The sequence below is a fragment of the Boleophthalmus pectinirostris genome, unplaced genomic scaffold (assembly GCF_026225935.1).
Source record: "Boleophthalmus pectinirostris isolate CB_2022bp ecotype Guang Dong unplaced genomic scaffold, ASM2622593v1 HiC_scaffold_9, whole genome shotgun sequence".
In the NCBI taxonomy this organism is placed as follows: Eukaryota; Metazoa; Chordata; class Actinopteri; order Gobiiformes; family Gobiidae; genus Boleophthalmus; species Boleophthalmus pectinirostris.
The window spans coordinates 3,651,848-3,658,676 of record NW_026571541.1 but is presented as its reverse complement, the minus strand read 5'-3'; the positions used below and the strand labels follow the sequence as shown (position 1 = coordinate 3,658,676).

The 6,829-nt window shown below is 40.1% G+C and overlaps 1 protein-coding gene across 1 annotated transcript in view; it reads left to right on the top strand.

Annotated features, from left to right (window-relative positions):
* Window positions 1-3,125: 3,125 nt before the first annotated feature.
* akap1b (A kinase (PRKA) anchor protein 1b) overlaps window positions 3,126-6,829 on the top strand; it is a 30,013-nt gene continuing 26,309 nt past the window's right edge. The window contains exon 1 of the mRNA XM_020920490.2: window positions 3,126-3,269. The gene's annotated coding sequence lies outside the window, so the exon portion shown is untranslated. The remainder of the gene's footprint in view (window positions 3,270-6,829) is intronic.

Genomic DNA, 6,829 nt, shown 5'->3' with positions numbered 1-6,829 from the left:
CACACACATGCATACAAACACACACTCACACACACACACACACACTCAAACACACACACACATACAAACACACACACATACAAACAGAGTCAGGTTGTCCACCAATGATTAAAGTTTGAGTGAAATCGGCCAAAGTTTGTGCAAATTATCAGGCGTCGAAGTTGGATGGTGAGCCCCAAAAACGAACCCGAAATTTGCACCATTGCCACGGCAACACCGTTTGACCTTTTAAAAAGCTTTTAACAACTTTTAATGTCGCACTTGTACAGAATGATTCTGGTGAGTCTGGGTCAAACGCCCTAGGACGTGTTTGTTCAAGTACGAGGAGAAGAAATTGCACCTTCGACGCCAGGTTGCACGATCAATCCAATATGGTCAAATTCCTGTTGGTTGTCTAGCAACCCCGTAATATACTTTTTTGTTCCTATACCCATGATGCAGCTGTGTACCAAATTTGGTTTGGCTACGCCAAAGTTTTTGTTGGACGTCCTATTGGCGAGGGCAAATATTTGGCCTGTCGCCATGGCAACATGATGGGAAATGGCATGGGGTCGTCAATGATTTTTTTGATCGAGACCATGTCATGAATCTGTGTACCAAATTTTATATGTCTACGACAAAGTAATTTTTTGCACTACCACGAAATTTCCTTAGGGGGCGCTATTGCGTCATTTTGAGATTTTCTTATATAAATCTGTTCAGGGTCGGGGTGTGAACCCGCGATTAAAATTTGAGTGAAATCAGCCAAAGTTTATGCCAGAACTTGTAGATTTTACCAATAGAGAGTTTATGTCCATCGCTATGGCAACGCCATAAAAAATATGACATGGGTGTCATTGAATTTTGGATCAGGATGCCAAAATGGAATTTTGTGCAAACTTTCTAAAATTTTTGAACAACTATTTGGGAGGAAATGATTTTCTCCCAAATTAAATTTTGTTTCAATCTATAGGGGGCGCTAATGCGCCAAATTCATAATTTTCACATTAAGTAGCTTCAGGGCAGAGAGTTTAACAAATGTTTCAAATTTCATTGAAATCAGAGTTCGTTTGAGTGAATGGGAGCAATTTGTAAATCTCCAAAATTGTGTGCGTTTTTTGTAACTACACTGTTCAGAGACTGTAAGACGTGTGTGAACAATTTGGATAACTTTTGATGTTCCACCTCTTGAGATAATGTGGACCAAATTTGAGCTCGTTCAGAGGAATTCGTAAAAGCATACCAAAATTCAAGCCAATATTGCTGCCCCCTAGTGGAGCGCTCGGTGTTGCCGTAATAATATTTTTTCCTTGTCTTGACATGATCGACTTCTGTATCAAATTTTATGATTGTACATGCAACGTTTTTGTGTGTGTCATTCGTATTCCCTAATGCATTTTTGAGTCGTTTGGTGGCGCTGACGAGCCATTTTACTTATTTGTGGAAAATGGAAATAGCCAAAAGTCAGAGAAGCGGACGTTTTACCAGATGGCAAAATTTCAGGACTTTTTGTCATTGTTCAGTGGGTGAAAAATGGGTGAGTTGGTTAGGAAAAAAAAAAAAAGAAAGAAAGAATAATTTTCTGATACGAGAACAATGTTCCGCTTTTTTTTTGACTGATTGAATTAAAATATTTACTAAGAGATACATCATCGGCAGTAAAACATGACGTTATATATATATAAATAAATAAATAAATAAATATATATATATATATATATATATATATATATATATATATATATATATATATATATATATATATATATAAAAAATATAATGTGTTTCTCACCTTCCACGGTGGTTGGTCTCTCACCCTCATTGAGCTCGGGTCGTCTACCAGAGGCCTGGGAGCTTGAGAGTTCTGCGCAGTATCTTTGCTGTTCCCAGTACTGCACTTTTCTGGACTGAGATGTCCATTGTTTTTCCCGGTATCTGTTGTAGCCACTCTTCCAGTTTGGGGGTTACAGCCCCGAGTGTCCGATCACCACAGGCACCACTGATGCCTTTACTTTCCAGGCTCTCTCCAGCTCTTCCTTGAGCCCCTGGTATTTCTCTAGCTTCTCGTGTTCCTTTTTCCTGATATTACCATCGCTTGGTATTGCGATGTCAACCACCACGGCTCTGCTCTGTTTCTTGTCCACCACCACTATGTCTGGTTGGTTCGCCATCACCATTCTGTCAGTCTGTATCTGGAAGTCCCACAGGATCTTGGCTCGGTCATTCTCCACAACCTTTGGAGGTGTTTCCCACCTTGATCCTGGGGTTTCCAGCCCGTACTCTGCACAGATGTTTCTGTACACTATGCCCGCCACTTGGTTATGTCGCTCCATGTATGCTTTCCCTGCCAGCATCTTACACCCTGCAGTTATGTGCTGGACTGTCTCAGGAGCCTCTTTGCACAGTCTACACCGTGGGTCTTGTCTGGTGTGGTAGATCTGGGCCTCTATTGCTCGAGTGCCCAGGGCCAGCTCCTGAGCAGCCAGGATCAGTGCCTCTGTGCTGTCCTTCAGACCAGCCCTCTCAAGCCATTGGTAGGATTTCTTGATATCAGCCACTTCAGTTATGTTCCGGTGGTTCGCCCCATGTAGGGGTTTGTCCTGCCATGATGGTCCCTCCAGCACCTCTTCCTCTGGACCCCACTGTCTGAGACATTCTCTGAGCACCTCATCTGCCGGGGCCTTGTCCTTGATGTATTCAAGGAGCTTGGATGTTTCATCCTGGACAGTGGTTCCCACACTCACTAGTCCTATATATATATATATATATATATATATATATATATATATATATATATATATATATATATATATATATATATATATATATATATATATATATATATATATATATAGTAGTTTTGTTCGGTTTGAGAATTTTTTTTAACCTACGCCTTTTAGGTTAATAGATAAGATAATGGATTAATAATTAAATCGAATGCAATTGCGTGAATCTGGTTTGTAATCTTAATCTTAATCTTACTCTTTTTTTCAGGATTTAAAGTCTAATAAAACATTGTAGAGAAGACGGCGCGGTAACTCCTCCAGTATATGTTAAAAGTATGTAGCTGCAGTTCACGCGAGACCTTTAAATAGTTTCTGTTAGACACATCTCGCGAGGTTTGCTCAGCTGTTTGGTCTGTTTTTTTAAGAATTGATGCTAGTCGGTCAGCACGTGGGAAGGAGAGTGACTTTCCACAGTTTCTACGGGGACACGGATTGAAAAACTTGCGTATTGATATTATTTCACTGTTGCTTTCATCGTGGCGGCGCCGAGGACCTTAAAACCCCGTAAGTGATCTGATACCTGTGCGTAAAAAGTGCTGCATTTTGCACAGAGCAGAGAGAATACACATCGTGCTAGTGTGTAGCAGCAACATGGGTACACGGCGTGACTTCATTCAAACATTGAATTTCTGTCCTCACATCTTATAATACTTATACTTAACCCACACTGTAGCACTGCCATTTCACGCTGTTAACACTTGACGATATGCCGTGCTCTTGGCTTCGTGCAGCAAAGCCATGTCATTGAACCGTAAGCCCATACATCCAACTTTAGCTAACCCTAGTGACGTTGTGTAACTTACTAACCACGCGTAAAGCAAATCTCCACCAACAATTTACTACAGCTACTGGTAATCAGGAATGTCAGTTTGCGAGTGAATGCAGGCATCTGTGGGCATTTACTTGTTTATTTTTTTATATAGTTAGGCAGCACCGGCTAAGTGGCTAACGTGAAGGTCTGAGGCCCGTGTCATTACCCGATTCGCGCCAGACCTGCTGCTTTCTTCAACATACATTTGCAATCACAATAGCATCTTTTCCCTTGTGATAATGTAACGGAGGTGTACTTCATTATTCTGTCGAAACGGTACTGTTTAAAACGTGCGTCCCTGGGTGACCTAATGGGTAGCCTGGACATTAGCATTATCCTGCTACTTTTGTTTACCACGTTTCTTTGCATGGCTGCTTTAGTCATTGCAACCATTTTAAGGCAAAATGCAAATCACTCATACCTAGATTATACGTTTTTTGCAGTGACTTTATGATGTTTGTCCGAGCGTAGTAGCCATATCCAACATGGCAGAGTGTTTCACGCATGTGTAGTGCACTTTTTGAGGCAAATCGGGCAGCGACTCAAATTGGGCAATGACAGTCCGACAAGGAACGTCCTTTTAACCCCTCCACTGTTGCTATCGCCGCATACAACTACAAGCTGTATTTATGTGTGCTCAGAACATTTTCAAGATTAGTAGTTGCCTAATGAATAACCTTTTGCTGCTGTCTGTCTAGGGCATGAATAAATTCTTTTAAATAGCTATTAATTTCAGCATCTTTCCATGTATGTTGTTGAAGTGTGCCCAACTTGTAGCTCTGTAATTGTATACAGCCTTGTAATCTTGCTATGGACACAGGCTATCGCTGTTCAGAACTTAGACAAACTTTATTGATCCACAAGGGAAATGATTTGGACACAGTAGCTTGCACATCACAATATAATGTAATCAAAAAGAGAAAAAAAATAGAAACGGTAATAATCAATTCTAAATAAGTAGGAAAAAAGATGGCAAAAGGCGGGTGTCAAATAAGACACAATTAAATAACTGTATACAGTATGTGCAAGTCAAAATAAAATTAGGGTTAGGCAATATGGAGCAAAAAATATATCGATATATTTTGCTATATCTCGATATACGATATATATCTCAATATCTGTATGTATCAAATATGCCAAATTCCACAATGTCTTTTTTTTATTGAAGTGCCAGTGGTAGACGGTGCTTCTGCCACATTTAAGATTACAAAAAATCCCTAATTACATAAATAATAATTTAACTGTAAAATAAAAGAAACTAGAAAAGCACTCAGAGAGCACAGACCTCCGCCAAGGACTACCCCCATTTTTTATATAAATTGCGATAAAATCAGTCTTCTGGATCAGATCCGGATCAGCCTTTGGAATATGAAAGAGGATCCCAACATTTTTGGCCCCATTTACCACAATGTTAACTAAAATTTCAAAGTGATCCAGAATCCAGGATTTCTTCCGGATCACCCCCAAAATGAAATCAGTTCTTCCTTTTCACATTTCCAACAAATCCTGAAAATTTCATCAAAATCGGTCCATAACTTTTTGAGTTATGTTGCTAACAGACAAACAAACAAACAAAACACCGGCAAAAACATAACCTCCTTGGCGGAGGTAATAATACATATTTCCTTCTTTTCATTCATAAATAAAACAACTCAACTCAAGCTCATCTTTGCATTAACACTATTAACCGTACAATAACCATGAGGTCCTTTAGCAGAAGAAGCTCAGGAGGTTCATTATTTTAACAGATCCATGTTCCTCACCAGCGTCAGGAGCTGTGAGGTTTCCCACAATCCACTGCAGATCAAACCCAACGTTTCCAAACCATGGATCTATTAAAATAACTGCCTCGAGTTAATGTTGTGGTCACTCACTGGTACTACAGCAGAAAAAAATCCCATGGGCCGAGAGAAGATTTTTGTCATAGAGCGCAAAGTAATCACAAACTGCTCGTTTTCGGCTGACAGGGCACCTACAACTTTCAAAAATGTCGGATTTTGTGGCGTTTTTTACCTATTTTTAGATCATACACTTTTTCTCCTTCAGTTGTCTTAAAAACGCTTTATAATCATTCGCTTCGGCTACGCTCCGCTCCAGCTCTTCTCGCTCTGATTGGTCAAAGCGATCACGTGATACACGAGCCCGTGCGTTCGCGTGCGTTCTCGCGTGCGTTCGCAGGAGAAAAGCGCACTACTTGCGCATGCTCGGTCGGGCCACAGCCACCGGAAGTACCTAGTCGGGCTAGGCTGATCTGGAATCATGCGCCATTGAGCTCAGCCCATTGACTTGAATGGGTGACCATTTTGGAACCCCGGGGCTTGGTAAGAAGCTGTGAGGTTTCCCCACAATCCACTGCAGATCAAATCCAACGTTTCCAAACACTATTGTGCAAGTGACACAGCAGCAGATTATTCATTAAAATCTTCCACATAAATAAACTTTACATGACTAAACTTTCCAATATATAAAACATAACAACTATAGAGCCACATCAGCCCGTTTGAGATTATAATGTGTTTAATGCAGTTTTGTACACATGTCTTTACAGAAACGAAACTTAAAAGTGCATGACAAATTTGCATAAACTGTGCGTTTCTTGTGCCCTGATGCGGTTTAACTTCTGTCGGACTAAAGGACAGGACTCAGTGTTCATATGAGTGTTCTCTCTGTGACAGAGGATGTGCTGCTGATGGTTTTGTCTGTAAATGGTGGAAAAGGTTCGTGGTGCTAGAAGTTTTTCACTGGCACCAACTTTAAGCGTTCGCGGTGGTAGTGACGAGTGAATGAGACACAAGCAGTAAAATCAGGGAGGCAGAGGTGCGACAAAAGAGAAGGCAAACAAGCGAAGCAGCGAAACCAGAATTGAATATAAGCATTATATCAATATATACGATATGTCAGAATCCATATCGAGTTTAAAAAATATCTATATATATTTAAAATATCAAGATATCGCCCACCCCTAAATAAAATATAAAATCACAGCTTTAAACTCCCAACCAGGACTTAAATGTGCAAAAAATGATGAATGCTTAGTTAATTTTGTGTGCCATTTCTGTTGTCCACTTTTAATGTTCAGTGTTTGGCAAAATCAACTCTTGTGAGCTTTAAGCCATGATAAAATGTTGTAAATGTCATCCAAAAAAAAAAAAAACCTACATGGAGTTGTGTTTAGTTTCATTCACATGTTTTAGTGACCCTTTGTTATTACACTGTCTGTGCTCTCTTCCACCTTGTGATGTCATAAAGTGGT